Source organism: Symphalangus syndactylus, chromosome 7 (genome assembly GCF_028878055.3).
Source record: "Symphalangus syndactylus isolate Jambi chromosome 7, NHGRI_mSymSyn1-v2.1_pri, whole genome shotgun sequence".
Taxonomy (NCBI): Eukaryota; Metazoa; Chordata; class Mammalia; order Primates; family Hylobatidae; genus Symphalangus; species Symphalangus syndactylus.
The window spans coordinates 56,110,762-56,127,562 of NC_072429.2; the positions used below are offsets into that span (position 1 = coordinate 56,110,762).

General features: G+C 38.8%; 1 protein-coding gene across 5 annotated transcripts in view; it reads right to left on the reverse strand.

Moving 5' to 3' along the window:
- NKAIN3 (sodium/potassium transporting ATPase interacting 3) overlaps positions 1-16,801 on the reverse strand; it is a 1,176,366-nt gene that overhangs the window by 1,091,968 nt on the left and 67,597 nt on the right. For 3 of the 5 annotated variants that reach the window (XR_010121876.1, XR_010121874.1, XR_010121878.1), the window contains one exon: positions 15,924-16,118. The gene's annotated coding sequence lies outside the window, so the exon portion shown is untranslated. Of the gene's footprint in view, positions 1-15,923; positions 16,138-16,801 lie in introns of all 5 variants that reach the window. The other 2 variants (XR_010121877.1, XR_010121875.1) reach the window with 2 other exon arrangements.

Genomic DNA, 16,801 nt, shown 5'->3' on the forward strand with positions numbered 1-16,801 from the left:
TGATGATGGAATAATAAAGAATATCTGCAAAAATGTACATATGAATAGTTAACAAGTGAATGGAAATGACTAACACTGTGATGCTATGATATTTAAATTATTAAGATATTCTCAAAATATTTTGCATATTATTTATTGTATAAACTTACAATCTCTCTTTTTCTAATTTTCCTTTCTCTAAATATCTTTCCATGAGTATATCCTGTATTCTTATTTATAATCTTTAAGAGTAATTACATTAAAATGGAACTAATTGTGGTAATTTCTGTACCTCTTAAATGAAAAGTAAGTGCTTTAAAAAAGAAGTATAGAGGTGCTATCTCTTTCCCCAATTCCACTAAAATAAAAATATCTGTGGCATTCATGGGAAGCCTAAACAGAATAATTTTATGTATGGCTCCAAAGTTGGGAACAGTAATAGAGAATGAGCGGAGGCAATCTTCCAAAACAAAAAGCCTATCCAAATGATTTGTGAATGTTGCCAAAATATAAAGATGGTGTTGTACAGACCAGTCTATGTAGAAAACTCACACTGGAGAAACATACTTTGTTTTACTCAGTCAGCAGAAAATAAAAGAAAAATAGTAGATTGACAGAAAAGAAAAATTATAGTTCACTTTTCAATTTTGGTTTGATGTAGAATCCAGGTGAATAAATATTCCACATAATACTGTATATATTTAAAAGGTTAGGCTTCTGGTTTCAGTTGTAACACTTAAAAAGCTTGGAAGTCATTAATCCCATCTTGCAATAAGAAAAAAAAAAGCTAAAGACACTGAAAAATCAGTTTCCCAAGGCCCTTCAGAAAATTGGCCTGTTGACCAAAAACAGAGAAGCTGAGGCAAAATTAATATAAGTAGAGAGTTTATTTGGGCCAAACTTGAGAAATGCAACCTGGGAGAATAGATTCAAGTTGCCCTGAATACACACTCCTATTAGCAGCAGTTACAAGCAGATTTTTAAAGGCAAAAAATGGGGAACAGTGAGTGGGCTAATAGAAAGTTGTTTGTTTCTTATTGGTTTATAGAAAGTTGTTTCTCATTGGTTTATAGAAATAACACTTATTAATGATTGGCTATACATTCTTAAGCTACAGGGTATAGGTTATAGTGTCCTGTGTGGCATTATTAAGTTAATTTTTAGCTACTTGTAACCATAGCAAGCAGTTTCAAGAGAGGAATACGTAGCTCAAAGTGGAGAGTAGGATGGGATTGCTGTTTCATCTTAGTGTCTAGGCCTCATAACTAATAGAACTTGCCTTCCTCAGATAAAAGCTCTTTTCTTTTCTCATTTCCCTTTTTTGATCTAAAATCTTTATTCTTGAAAGAACCGATGATCAAAAGTTGAGTGTCAAAATGTCTGTCATTGCTGAGAAGATTCGTTGCTGAGTAGTGCTGTCAAAGTCACTGATCTATGGCTGCTGTCACTTGTTGAATTATACCTACTCATTAGAGTACCATGAATTTAGTTTTTTCAGAAGAAGTAAAACAATGAGAAGTAAATAACGTTTAAAAATTAAATAATAGAAACATAGTGCACAATCAAAAGAGGATTTGTGTGCCACAACAACAAAATCTATTTCATCAGGGTGTCAACTAAAACTAGGTTCTTTTATAAAGAAAATTAAACTGGGATATTTTATAGAGATTTGTTGTTGCCAAGAAGTGATTCAGCATCTACTCCAAATTGTAGGCAAATAATAAAACTCAAAAATAACAAACAAAGCTATAAGCTAACAATAGATGTACTATAATTTCCTTCTGAAACATACTTTTTTTCTTTTTCCAATTCTCCATTTTTATCAAAGATGATCTCAGCAGGACCAATTTATTTGCAAAACAAGTTTTAGTCTTATTATACTTGGCCTGCTTATTTGCATAAAGTGCAACAAGCATACAGAATGCCCATATAGGTTATTTTAAAGTTGGCTTTGCTGGGACTTATTTCATAAGAAATTTCAGATGAGACTTTTAAAACCCTTGAGGCTAACCAAGTGAAAGACTTTTCATCAGACTGTCTGTAATACTTGTACAAATTGGGTGAATTCCTATCTTCTCAAGGTACCAAAATAACTTGAGGGTCCTGGGCCAGTCAGAAGATAACACTCTTTACCTTCTGCAAGAATAGAAACTTTGTAAAGGAATCATGTAAACAAGGTACAGGCTGTTTATTGGCTCTGTAAACTCAACCTGCATTCCCCAAAGCAGTCTGGTCATATTTGAAAATATGCCATTCCAGTTAAAGCCTTGATAAAATTACCAAGGAGGAGGTTTAATAGGCAGAAGAGAAGAGAAAGAGAAACAGCCCAAATAAGAGGTCCAAATGGGACCAAGTAAGCCCAAATAAGACCAAAAGGTGAGAGGTCAAAATTCAGGAGAACTGACCAGCGACACCTGGTGGGACTTTCGAAGACAAATGGTCACGCTGGTACCAAATGCCACGTTCAGATGGTTGGGGAGGTCACTCTGAATCCTGCTGACTTATGCCAGATATGTCAACCTAAAAGGTATTGATAAAAAAGGGGGACTATAAAATCCAGCAAATTTGCCACCAGCCAGTCCTTTCCACTAGGAAACCCCTCTCTATAGAGAAAGAGAGCTGTTTCTTTTTCTCTTCTCTTCTGCCTATTAAACCTCCTCCTATTAAAGAAGAGTAAAACTCTGTAAAATATTTGGAGGGATTTATTCTGACCCAACTATGAGTGGCCAAAGCCTAAGGCACAGTCTCAAGAGGTCCCGAGAACATGTGCCCAAGGTGGTTGGGTTATAGCTTGATTTTATACATTTCAGGGGGCAGAAGTTACAGGCAGATATCAATCTATTCATGTAAGATGTACATCAGTTTGGTAAGGAAAGGCAGGAAAACCTGAAGCAGGGTAGGGGCATGCCTCCAGGTCATAAGTGGATTCAAAGATTTTTCTGATTGGCAATTGATTGAAAGAGTTAAGATATTATCCAAAGATCTAGAATCAACAGAAAGGAGTGTCTGGGTTGAGATAAGGGGTTGTGGAGACCATGGTTTTTATTATGTCAATGAAGCCTCCAGTTAGCAGGCTTCAGAGAATAGATGATAAATGTCTCTTATCACACCTAAAAATGTGTCAGACTCTTAGTTAAATCTCTCTTGCATCAAGAAACGATCTGAAAACAAAGGGAGATTCTCAATAGGATCTACATCGTTCCCCACAAGAGATAGCTTTGCAGTGCTATTTCAAAATATGTCAAAGGAATATATTTTAGAGTAAAATACTTCAATTTCTTTCAGAGCCTGCTACCTATCATATGATGCTATATTAGAGCCAGGTTGGAATTTGATATTTTATGCTACAAAGAGTCTGTTTTGTCACTCTTAAGATCTCTGTTTTACTGTTAATGCTGGTTAATTGTGCCTGAATTCCAAAGGGAGGAGAGTGTAATGATGCATGTCCAACCTGTCCATGCCATCGTGGCCTGAACTAGTTTTCTAGTTTTAATCTGGAATGTCTCTGGCCAAGAGGAAGGATCCATTCAGTTGGTTAGGGGCTTTTAATTTCATTTTTGGTTTACAAAAGAAGAGGCTGAGGCAAAATTAATATAAGTAAGAAGAAATTCATTTGTGCAAAGCTTGCCAATTGCAACCAAAGAACATACATTCAAGTTTCCCTGAATATACACTCCTATTAGCAGCAGTTACAAGTGGATTTTTAAAAGCCAAAAAAAAAAAAAAAAAGAGGGAGAATGAGTGGGCTGATACAAGATTGTTTGCCAGGAATTCTCATTGGTTTATAGAAGTAACATTGATTAGTGATTGGCTGTACATTCTTAAGCTATAAGGTGTGGTTTATAGTGTCCTGTATGGCCTTATTAGGTTAATTTATTTTTTGTTTTTTATTTTTTTGAGATAGAGTCTCTCACTGTCACCCAGGCTGGAGTACAGTGGTGTGATCTTGGCTCACTGCAATCACCACCTCCTAGGTTCAAGCGATTCCCCTGCCTCAGGCTCCCAAGTAGCTGGGATTACAGGTGCACACCACCACACCTGGCTAATTTTTGTATTTTTAGTAAAGATGTGGTTTCACCATGTTGGCCAGGCTGGTCTCAAACTCCTCACCTCAGGTGATCTGCCCGCCTTGGCCTCCCAAAGTGCTGGGATTACAGGCATGAGCCACTGCAACCAGTCTATTAGGTTAATTTATAGCTACTTGGGGCAATCACAACCAGTTTCAAGAGATGAATATATAACTCAAGTGGAGGAGTAAGGTATGATTGCTGTCTCATTTTAATCTCTCCCTGGGCCTGATCATTAAAAGGACTTGCATTCCTCAAATAGAAGTTCCTTCTTTCTTTCAGTTCACAGGGAAAACTGCCAGCCCAAAATCTGAAGAGACAACTGCATATAGGGAAGTGCAGTCAAGATCAGCTTATTTGGTTCAAATGCCATTAGAGCCACAAGCTGGTAGGAACACTTAAACAATAACCTTGAGGAAGTGCTAGAAGTAAAATGTACACTAGTATGAGAGGGAGAGATTCCTGGTATCTAGAGCCTTAGAGGGACACCTTTTTCAAGGGTTTTACCTCTAGGAACCCCACCATGTTCTCATGCTGAAGAGCCATGAAAAACCCTTCATGTTTCTGGCAGGAAGAGGGTAAGGAAATAACCATTTTGGAATATTTCTAGAGCCTTCTCCATAGCAAAGACCAATCCATACAGAAAAACTTTACTAAAGCCTCATCTGAGAGGAGAGAAGGGAAATAACCCAATTCCCGCACATTCCAGGCTTTCTGTCTCACTTAAGGACGAGAGAAACTAAGACTTGAGAAGTTATCAACTGAAGAATGACAAGGTTCATAAACTTGGAAAGGAGAACTGTATTTCTCATAAAGGGCTGCAGCCTGCAGGTTGGCCACTCTGACAGGTTGGGAAGCACAGCCTCTATACTTCTAGGGAGGGGCAGAGGGAACAGAATTTATGCTGAGTGGGGTTTCCAAATATACATATTTGATAAGCTATAGGAGTCATGAAGACTTATAAAAGGGGAGACACACACACTTGAGGCTGAGCTTGATGCTCCTTCGTGGGTCCCATGAAAACCTAGTGGCATTCGCATGATTCAAGGGTGTTTTCAGGCATCCAACATCAAAAGCTGAAGCAGAGGACGTGAAAATCCTCATTGTGCAATCTCTGTAGTATGGCCAGAATGACTCTGTGGTCAATGGTTTCTTATCAGGCAAAAAAGAAGGGGCATCATCAGGTGGTTGGTTGATATCAGAGGTGGAGTCTCTGGAAAGGGCTGGTTTCTGTTAGGTCCTTAGGGAAGAAAGCCTGATCCTAATCATGTTTGGCTAGGAAAGAAGTGTAACAAGGTCTGTCTGACCCCTCCCATCCTGTCATGGCCAAGAACTGTTTTCAAGATTACTCTCAGGTCCCCTTGGCCAAGAGATGGCACATTCAGTTGATCGGGGGCTTAGAATTATACTTTTATTTCTCAAGGTACACAGTCCAGGGACATAGGCACACTGAAAGGCTGAATTTACTCACAGAATTATAAAACACTTACCCTCCCCTTGCACCTTACCACCACATCAATAAGGCCTCAGTATAATATTAGGGGATTTCAGCTTTAAAAGCTACAAGATGCACACTGTAGGGGCTAAGGGATTCCCTTAGCCCTCTGAAGGATCACTGAAAAATCAACTTACAAAAGGCAGATTTATAGGAGAAATGGCATACAAATTTCTTAACATGCATGGGGAGAACCACAGAGTGATTATCCCAATGCCCCAATGGGATACAGAAGCTTGTTTACCATCCTGTTATGGCCATAAACAGGTGATGGTGATAAATTAGGATATAGTGGCCACACAGGTTATGAAGCGGAAAGAGCAGGCCTGGCTAGCAAAGGCAGTTTTTTCATATTGATGAAATCTCATAGGCAGCAGCCCTCAGAGAGAATAGATGGGAAATGTTTCTTTCATAACTTTAAAGATGTCAGACTCTCAGTTAATCTTTCCTAGAGCCAGACAAACAAGGGCCTCAGAGAAAGCCTGGCTGCATCAATGCCGATTCTCTACAGATGCAAATCTCCCCCATAAAAGACAGCTTTTCAGGGCTACTTCTGTTTGCGGGCCATACGAACAGTCATCTCAAAATATGTCAAAGAAGCATATCTTGAGGTTAAATATTTTGATTTCCATCAATATGCTATTTAGAAAGAGATTTTAGGGAAAACCCAAGAAAACAAAGGAGACAGAAAACAAGGACACTATAGGAAATTGAAATCTCTGACACCTGCAGCAACAGCAAATATTAAATGTATCCCATCCCCCTAACAGATTAACATAAAACCTCACAGGAAAGGCCTATTCGCCTCAGTTCCCATTACCTCATACGTCATGTCTGGCTTTCAAGAAAAAAGTTGGAGGACATAACAAGGGCATTAAAAAAAAAAGTCTGAAGAGACAAAGCAAGCATCAGAGCTAGACTCAGACAGGAACCAGATTTCGGATTTATCAAACAGGGAATGTAAGATAACTGTAATTATAATTAATATGCTAAGGATTCTAATGGAAGAAGTAGACAAAATGCAAGGACAAATGGGTAATGTAAGTAGAGAGGTAATGCAACAGTGAAGTAGTACTACATATCCATTAGAATGGCAAAAATCCAGGACACTGAGAATACCACATGCTGGCAAGGATTTGGAGCAATGAGGATTCTCATTCATTGCTGGTGGGAATGCAAAATGGTGCAGCCACTTTGAAAGACAGTGTTAACAAAAGACCATGGGATCTGCAGAGGAGAAAAGGAGAGTTTTATTTTCTTTAAAAAAAATTCTGTGGATTGGGGAGATACAGCCTCCACTGTAAAATGAAAGCCTTCCCTGAGGGGGTGAGGTTAGAGAATGAGTGATGATAGAGACAAAACTTGCAGGGCAGAATCTTGACTGGGGGACCTTTAAGTCCCAAATTACCAGTCTCTCTTAATTGACTGATTCCAGATGGTCAATCAGTTGGGACCAGGTGGTTTGTTTGAAGTCAGTTGGGGAATTTCCAGCTGTAGGCTATCTCAGCACTGCCAACAAGAACTGGTTTGGCTTAATTGTAGAAAGGGAGGTCCTGTGACATGTTTACAACATTTTTCTGCCAGCATAGAATACATAACAGCTTCCTCACCCAGATATGGCCGCCTCATTCTGTTTTAACTTTGATCACCTCAGTTAGCCACAGGGAGTCCATTCTGCCTGTTGGCTAGGAACATACTGTAACAGCAGTTCAACAGTTTCTTACAAAATTAAACTTGGTACTAGATAAAGCAATCATGCTTTTGGATATTGATCCCAAAGGAGCTGAAAATGTATGTCCAACTCCAGACCTGCACATAGATGTTTACAGCAGTTTTATTCATAATTGCCAAAACTGGAAAGCAACCCAGATGTTGAAGAAAATTCAAATATTTCACACTAAAATACATTTCCTTGAAGATAGATATTAAGAAGGGCTGAAGGTACAAGAAAAAATGAAAAGTTGTCTTTTGTAGGGGAGATTTGCTTTGTAGAGATCTGCATTGACGCAGCCTGGCTTTTTCTGAGGCCTTTCCTTGTCTGGATCTAGGAATGATAAACTGAGAGTCTGACACCTTTAAGCAACTGAAGGAAACATTTACCATTTATTCTTTCTGAGGACTGCCATCGTGAGAGTGTATTCACATAACGAGTCCACTTTGCTAGCCAGGTCTTCTCTTCTCCCCCTCCCATAACCTATTTTGCCACCATAACCTGTTTCACGATGATCCAAGCCCCCATTCTTTCAGTAACCTCAAGATGGTATATAAGTTTCTGAACCGCATTGGGGCTTGGGGTAATCACTCTATGGTTCTCCTTTATGTGCATATTAATAAACTTGATTCCATTTTTCCTAATAATCTCCTTTCATGAGTTGACTTTTCAGTGAACCTTCAGAGAGTGGAGGGGAAGCTTTCTTTGGCTCCTACAATGTCTTTTAGCAGGGGAATGAATGAGTTAACTCTGGTACATTGAGACAATGAAATATTATTTAGTGCTAAAGAGAAATGAGTATCAAGCCATGAACAGACATAGAAGAAATGGAAATGCATATTACTAAGTGAAAGAAAGCAATCTACAAATGCTACATACTGTATGGTCTCAACTGTATGACATTCTGGAAAAGGCAAAACTGTGGCAACAGTAAAAATATAAGTGATTGAAAGGGACTAGGGAAAAGGGAGAGATAACATGCAGAAGACAGAGGATATTTAAGGGAGTGAAACTATTCTGCATGACACTATAATAATGGATACATGTCATTACAGATTTGTCAGAACCCATAAAATGTACAATCCCAGAATGATCTTTAATGTAAACTGTGAACTTTTGGTGATATTGACCAGTGAAAGTCAACAAAAGTGTTTGCCTTATTTAAACCTAGTTTGAACAGTTGGCCACCTTTCATTGGCTGAAACTAGCTGATTGGTACAAGAGTAGTTTACAGACTGTTTCCATATCTAGTTAAGTTACAGTTCACTATATACAGAGTAACGTTAAGGCTGAACTTAAAATCCATGAGGACACAGATTTAGGCTAAACTTAATTTAACAAGACTATAAAGTGTTTGCACCAGAAAACAAAGCATATTTTGAGTAGCATTAGGGTAAACAAATGCCTGCAAATTTTACAGTATCTTACAGGAGGGGGTAGGTACTTACCAGCAGCCCCAGTAGAAGAGGGAATTTGGTGATGTAATTCCCTGGCACTTCCAGCCTAAGAAGCTGAGCTCAGGTGACAGAGCCAGACTTCGTCTCAAAAAAAATAAATAAAGTGAGTGTAGTGTCAAAGTGCTAATACAAAAAAAAGAGTAATTTAGCTCTTTTTCCCCTCATTTTTCTAGTGTCTTTTCAAATAATGGTAATTTGTATGGCCAGCTCCCCTAGAAGACAAAGCCTGAGCAAAACTTCATAAGCCAAGATGTTTGAGAGGAGCTCAATCCCAGTGAAGCAAGAGTGAAGGGAAAATGCAGAAAGTCCGGGAAGGAGGGAGGGCAAACCCAGAGAGTGCATGACTGGAGGACGGGACACATTTTGGTGACAAGTTGACTGTATCTTCAAACCATCTATCTGAGGCATGATGCAAGAGGTATCTACGGTGGGTACCCACCGCTTCCAGCTCCCGCTTCCAGCTCCAGCCCTGCGACTAGCAGGCCACATCAAGGAAGGCGCAAGCAGGTCAGAACGGCTGCCATGAGAAGCCAGTGACGGCGCACGACTCACTGCCCAGGCCTCTCCGGCCAAAAAGCGAGACTAGCGCCCCAGCCCCAGATGGTGAACCTACAGACTCCAGCACGGTGCTTGGCATAGGCCTGTCTCCTGTATTCAAGGGCACATTTACAACCCTTGTGAAGTTCATCTGTTAGGCACAGTGTATTGGCTCCACTAGGTGTGACCCACTACAGATGTTCAAACTTTTACATGTTTTGAGACTAGGAAGAAATATGTTAATTTATAATTTAATTAAAATCAATAACTCATTCTTGAAAATTAATCTGAAGAAGTTCTATGAATTGGCAGAGGAGAGGAAATTTAAATAATTGACCATAAGGAATTAGTTGAGTAAATGATAATGCATCAACTTGAGGGACTCTTACCTCATTTTAAAAGGGGTTAGTTTAAAATATTGCCATATGGTTTTGACATAATGTTAAATTTAAAAAGCAGAAGATGCAGCACCTTCCAATTGTGATTCAAAATTGCATTGGTCAGGAGAGTCAAAGTCACACCACAGCAAGAAAGAATATGGTTACATAAACGGATACAACACACACTGGGGCCTTTTGCGGGTGTATGGTGGGAGGAGGGAGATGATCAGGAAAAATAACTAATGGGTGCTAGGTTTAATACCTGGGTGATAAAATAATCTTTACAACAAATCCCCATGACACAAGTTTACCTATCTAGCAAACCTGCACTTGTACCCCTGAACTTAAAATAAAAGTTAAAAAAAAGAAACAACCAAAAAAATCTCAGCAGCTTAGGACAATAAGCCTTTGTTTATTGCATACACACATGCCAAGTAAGCATATGACATGATAGGTATGTTCAATGGCTTCACTATAGTAACCATTGTACTATCTACATGAATCCCATAACCTCATGTTGTAAACCTCAAATATACACAATAACATCTATTTTAAAATAGTAAAAGGAAGTCTGCTGCGTGTTTGGGAGGTTCTCCCACTGTCCACATGCGTGGCCCATCATTCTTCCTGTTGGGGTGGAATCAGGTGGTGAATGGCACTGCTCCCTTAACCACCATGCTATCCAGTCACTAGAATTTCTGCCTATTTCTGCGAACACATGACTCTCCACAATCAGATAGCATCAGACATGTCAAGGTCAACCATCAGACAAACCAGTATTTAGAGGATAAGCAAAAGAACAGGGGACCCTGCCCTGGAAGAGACTCACAGTAGTGCTGAGGGAGGGAGGGAGTTTCTGCTCAAGCAGCAGAAGCACAACAGACACCACAAGTCAGCCTGTCCTTGTCCGCTCAGACCCAGTGTGCTTACTGAGACCTGCCTGGAGTGGCTGTTCCTGTGCATAGCCCATCACCCTGACAGCACAACTACAATCTTCGGACTCCGTGTCATAGTTCCTCTTGTGCTGTCAGTTTGGATCCCAGTGCTAATGTTACTCATGAGAGTCCAAGAAGGTTGATGATAATCGCCCAGCTTACTACAGCACAAACACTTTGTGGAAGTGGGTGCTTAACTGAAAATCTCTTACTCCAGCCAGAGAGGTCATATTTTCCCTTTATTTTACAACACTTCTTCAGATCCTATGTGGAGGTCTGTTTTCCTAGAAACAATCATTTATTCCAGTCATTTAGAACTAAAATTCAAAATCCATACACCCTCAGTTATTTAATATAGATAACAGAAAAAAATTCTGAGAATATTATGGGTTATTAAACACTAAAATGTGCTTCTGAAAAAAATTGCAGGATATCTTCATGTCAAGTTCTTTGGTTCTCTATGGAGCCAGGGATTCTGAATAGTTGCTTCCTGAGGTGTTTCCCAAACTTGGGATGCTATGATAGGGGCCATAAAATCAATATGCTGAGTTGAAAAAGATTATATCTCAGCAGCTGGTGAAGAAAGCAAACCTAAAATATTTTAGGTAAGCATTTATTGTGCACTAAATAAGTGTGCTGCCTTGGCAAATGGAATTACCCAGACTGCAAAAATGCAACAAACTTGGAAAAATCTTTAAATATACAGAATATTTAATATATCATTTAATGTGAAAAAAAAATGAAGCAAGTCTTTCCTTAAAGGAAATATCAAATTTCTCTAATCACATTCTTGTTTAACAACAAGACTGTAGTTAAAAAGAATTCAAAGGAATAGCACTAAATCCAAACTATAAAAGAAGATTAATATATAAATTAAGTGGCACATATCATGCCATACAGTTTTTTAAAATGACAGTGTTTTTAGGCTGGGCACAGTGGCTCACACTTGTAATCCCAGCACTTTGGGAGGCTGGGGCAGGTAGATCACATGAGGTCAGGAGTTTGAGACCAGCCTGGGCAATATAGCAAGACCTCGTCTCATTTTTAAAATCCAAAAATATTAGCCAGGCATGGTGGTGCATACCTGTGGTCCTGGTTACTCAGGAGGCTGAGGTGGGAGGATCACTTGAGCCCAGGAGATGGAGGCTGCAGTGAGTTATGACAGTGCCATTGCACTTCATCTTGGGCAACAGAGTGAGACCCTGTCTCCAGTAAATAAATAAATAAATAAATAACATATGGTGTTTTTACATTTCTTTATATGCATAGCTAAAATATTCAAGCAATTATTTTCATGTGTGGGTTGTATTCTAAAAGACACAATGTATTTTTCCTGATGAACAATGGTGTTTTTGAGGTCAGACTATCTTCCAAAAGTTCATTTAACTCAAAATATTATAGAAAGATAGTACATTTGCAAGCAAAGTTAAAGTAGACTAAACAAAAGTTAAGTAATAAAGCAGACTGTCAAATTAACATACAAGAAACAGTAGCCTTCAATACAAAAAATAATCAGAAGATATAATGTAGGAGAGAGCCCCATTTCCAGCAAGAAAATAAAATATGAAATACTTAAGAACGAGCTTAACAAGAAATTTACAAGACCTCTATAGGGAAAACTTTAAAATACTCCTGAAGAAGACTTGAATAAATGCAAAGACATCCTTTGCTCTTTGGGATAGGATGATTCAACCCATCATTAGTATATCAGTTCTTCCTCAGTTGATTTAGAAACTTAACATAGGCAGTGGTTCATGTCTATAATCTCAGCACTTTGGGAGCCTTAAGCAGGAGGATCCCTTGAGCCCAGGAGTTCAAGACCAGACTGGGCAATATAGCAAGACCTTCCCCCACCAACAGCCTTCCCCATCTCTACAAAAAGCAAACAAACGAACAAATTAGTTGGGCACGGTGGTATACAACTGTAGTCCTAACAGTTCAGGAGGCTGAGGTAGGAGGATTGGTTGAGCCCCCAGAGTCCAAGGCTGCAGTGAGCTATGATTATGTTACTGCACACCAGCCTGGGTGACAGAAAGAGAGCCTGACTCTAAAACAAGCAAAAACAAAGATATTTGAAAAAAAGATAAAATTGGATCCTTAACTTGCACCATACAAAATAAGAAATTCCAAATAACCTGAGAAATAAATGTTAAAAATAAAACCATACAAGTACTAGAACACATGGAAGAGTTCTTCCATAACCCAGCAGGGATAAGGAAAGGCTCTATTCATTTATCAAATCTAGATGTGATAAAAGATAATAACAATATATTTAATTACAAAAATATGTGGTTTTTACATCTTATATGTATTCTATGTTTATGTATAATTATGTTAAAAATTAAACGATATTTAAATATATATTTTGCATTTCAGAAATATGTAAGTGATGGCAAACTGGGAGAAAATACTTGCAGCATGTTATGTAGTAGGTGAAAAGTGCTGTCTTTTGGTCTTAGGAACCCAGTTAAGGGATCTATTTGAGATTTAAGAAGCAAGAAATGGAATACCAGGCAAAAACAATAAATTTGCACCAAGGTCTGTATGGGATTGACAGCAAGACATTTTATCTGAGCCCTAATCATTGTCCTGCTCATTCTGAACCAGGTAGGAACTAGAGTCTACATTTGGAAGGAACTGCAAGTGAGTGCCAAGTGACCCAGTTGCAAAAATTAGAGACATCAGCAATTCCCTGAAGATGTAACCACCCAAAGTGTCCATAGAATCCCTGTTATAATAGTAGGATATTGACCAGTGAGTTGGGTAAAATTTGTTCGTGACCTTATGATAGATGCTGCTGATTAAACCCTGGAGTTCAACTTACTTTAACAACCGCACTCTGGTTTTCATTCAATCCTCCTCCTCCTCCTACAAGCGCACTAGGCCTTATATCACTCAGTTCAGGCAAATACTCACTCATCTGCCTTTCTGCCTTTCCCAGGCCCAGCCATGTATGGTTATTTAGATTGTGCAATCACAAATGAGCTTAAGAAATTCTTTACTACAGATAAGTAATACTGATAGATACTTTTCCAGCTTCTCATACAGTCCTGATTGCCTATATCAAACAGTTCTCTGTAAGAAGACACAAGCAAATCTCCTGGACCTTAGTTTGCTTCCTACAAAAAGAGTTCTGTTACTTAATGCTAAGAAAAATCCTAAGTACTGAACTTATTTGATCATCAAATTGAAGATGTAATCTATTTACGGGGTAACATTATTTTCTGTACTACTAAGAAGAAAAATAGCTATGAATTCAACAATAACATTTCCTTATTATTTTGAAACTTTAATTATATTTATTGAAATGTATCATTTAAGTTTAATTAGACATAGATTTTTACCATGTAGTACTTTTATGCATACATTAAAAGAAAAACATAAGTGAAATAAGTTGGTTAAAGTATTTCAAAGACTTCTTTGTGTTTCCTACCCAACTATTCAGAATCCTATTTCAACACAAAGTTATCAGTGTGTGTGCGTTTCCACATACTGTGCCATTAACAGTATCAGTGATGTAGCACTTAAAACAGTTCATAAAAATAGACTCATAGCCATAGGTTACTAGAGGATAAAAGTTGCTTCAATATAGCAAACCTGCACAAGTACCCCTGAAACTAAAAGAAAAGAAAAATCTAAATGTTTACCATCACTTTGGCTATCTAAAAATGTATATAAATAAAGCTATCATTTCTTTAAAATAAAAAAAGCTTCTTCAATTTTGCTTTCTAGGTTCTCTTCTACTAGATTCCCCCTGAATATGCAATTAACCTTCCTTTCTTATTCTTGGACACATTGATACATAATACTTTTCCATTTACTTTTAAATCCTATAAACCATTTCAATTGATGAGACAGCTCTGCCCATTTTGAAAACATTAGGATTAGGCCATTCGTTGTTTGTTTGTTTTTGAGATGGAGTTTTACTGTTGTTGCCCAGGCTGGAGTGCAATGGCACAATCTCGGCTCACTGCAACCTCGGCCTCCTGGGTTCAAGCGATTTTCCTGCCTCAGCCTCCCTAGTAGCTGGGATTACAGGTGCCTGCTACCATGCCCAGCTAATTTTTTATATTTTTTAGTAGAGACGGGGTTTCACTATTTGGCCAGGCTGGTCTTGAACTCCTGACCTCAGGCGATCCACCCTCCTTGGTCTCCCAAAGTGCTGGGATTACAGGCCAGCATGAGCCACCATGCCCAGTCTAGGCCATTAGTTTTTAATAAAATGCCCACTGGGTAAGTTTTAGCCCATGTCAAGAAGAACATGAAAGTTACCTATTTGAAGAAGGTTTAAAAGGTAAATACCCTCACTGTTTTGCCATTGACATCAAGATAACAATTTTTTTAAAATGGCTACAATCTTTCTGAGTTTGTAGCAGTGGTTCACTTGGAGTCTCACACTGGTTTTTCTGGTTCTAAGAGTGGTGGTTTCCATACCCCACTCCTGGATGCTCCATGTTAAAACAGGCCTTCCCACACTGCTGAAATTATGATAGTGTGTCTGCACTAAATGACAAGAACCCTTGTGGGACCTAGTGCCCATCTGACAGGTGTTCCCAGATCCCTAACCCCATATCTCTGCTGCTTATATTTCCCATCTAATTCTGGAAATTTACATGTGAGGAAGAGTAAGTTTTGCTCTGGTCTGCTGGGGATTTCTAACGAAGAACAGGTCACTTTCTTTTTCAAAATTGTGTGATATCCCCATGGGCTTCAGTTAAATGAAAAGAATTTATGTAGTCATAATTGCCATCATATTTTCTAATATATTGTTTTATAAAAAGGTATGATTTACAAGTAAAAGCCATATTAAGTCTCTAATAACAGTTTCCTAAGATTTCAAATGTCTGCCTTATTATAAACATTAAACTGAACACCTCATCATTTTCTCCCTTATATAATCTAACTTATCTCCCTTTAGGCCACAGAAACTATCCTTTTCTCATTTTCCAAAGGTCTCTATGTTGTGAAACAAGATCATTTATCCTCATCTTTCTCTGCCTTCTGGTCATTTTTAACACCATTAACAGCAGCTGCTTCTGCAGAACCACTTTAACTCCTGCTTTCCAGTTTGTCACAAACCCCTCAGTTAGTTTCCTTAAATTTTCAATGGAAGAGAATTTCCAATTCAGCGCTCTGCTGATAACAAACACTGTGTCCTTGGGCTGCCTGCATCTGACCCTGAGTGCCTTCATCTAAAGCAGTACTGTATAGTTGGACTCTACTTGGAACCATATAGCTTAGCAGAGAAAGGACAAGGCATGGGACCAGGCAGGACAGGATTCAAACTCCACGGTATTAGCTTTCTACTGCTGTGTAACAAATCACCACAACTTAATAGCTTAAAATAGCACATATTGGTTACCTCATAGTTCCTGTGGATTTAAAGTCCAGACATGGCCTTAGCTGGGTCCTCTGTAAGCTGCAATCCAGGTGCCAGCCAGGATTGAATTCTTACCTGGAGGCTTGACTGGGGAAGGATCTAGTTTTAAGCTCACTCAAGTTAACAGAGTTCATTTCCTTGTAGCTGTAGGATTCAGGGCAGCTTGTTCTTCAAAGCCTGTGAGCACACCAAGATTCTAGACTGAGTCAGCTGGTAATATGGAGTCTTCTATGACATCACATAACATCCTATTACCTTTGTCATATTCTATTGGTTAGATGCAAGTCACAGGTCCTACCCACACTGAAGAGGAGGGGACAGTAAGAGTGTAATGCCAGAAACAGGGATCTTGTAGTATCACCTTAGGTTCAATATGTCACCATCACTCTGCTTACATTCCCTTAGATTCCCAATTTTCTCATCAGTATTATCAGGATATGACAGAATGATGGTCAGACATCTTCCATGAGTTCAGGCAGCACCATTTCTAATGAGCACTATTATAGTAAGTTTTACTTGTCAACTTGATTAGGCTAAAACCTCAGTGATTCAATCTGGATCCCCATCTGGATGTTCTGTAAAGGCAATTAATAGACATGATGAAAGTTCATAATAAGTTGCCTTTCTGTAAGTGAGCTTGACTTAGAAAACCTGGGTAGCCTGATTCATTGTGTTAAAAGGCCTTAAGAGCAGTGCTGAGGCTTTCAGACAGAGAAGAAATTCTGCCTGTGGACAACAGGCTCAACTCATGCCCAGCAGTTCCAGTCTGCCTTTCCTGGTAGCTTTCCCTACAGATTTTAGAGGACATTGGTAATATGGTTTGGCTGTGTCCCCACTCAAATCTCATCCTGAATTGTAGT